The sequence below is a fragment of the Cygnus atratus genome, chromosome 10 (genome assembly GCF_013377495.2).
Source record: "Cygnus atratus isolate AKBS03 ecotype Queensland, Australia chromosome 10, CAtr_DNAZoo_HiC_assembly, whole genome shotgun sequence".
NCBI classification, from domain to species: domain Eukaryota; kingdom Metazoa; phylum Chordata; class Aves; order Anseriformes; family Anatidae; genus Cygnus; species Cygnus atratus.
In genome coordinates, this window is record NC_066371.1 from 17,834,366 (window position 1) to 17,834,889 (window position 524).

The window sequence follows — 524 nt, forward strand, 5'->3', positions numbered from 1 at the left end:
ACAGCGCCCTCTGCCGCCTGGCGCCGCCGCCGTCCCGCCCAAGCTTGGTTTAGTGCCTCAGAGCCCCGGGACGGCACCCACGGACGTGTCAGGGATCCCCACAGCGGCCTCCGGTGCTTTGGGGCTGAGCTCCCCTCAGCGCCGCGCCGCCCCGGCCCTGCCTGCGGGCGGGAAGGGAGCGAGCGGCACCTGGGTGCCTGTCCCGCCGCTGGCAGGGGGGTCGCAGCACCCACACGATGGGCTTAACTTTCGACTCCTTTTAGTTTCTTTTCCCCCCTTTTGTTTCAACTGCTGTTTTTTCTTTATTTATTTTTGGTTGGTTTTGTTCAGTAATCGCAATTCTGCGCCCCTTCTTTGGTTGTTTTCCTTTTCCCCTTGTTCTTTTTTTTCATGTTTCCTGCTGATTCGAGGCTTCCCTTAGGAATTCTTGTCAGCTTTATGCTCCTTCACACTTCTCCCATGCTGTGAAAACAGAAAGCCCACAACGTTTAATCATCACATTTGTGCTCACGACCGTCTCACAC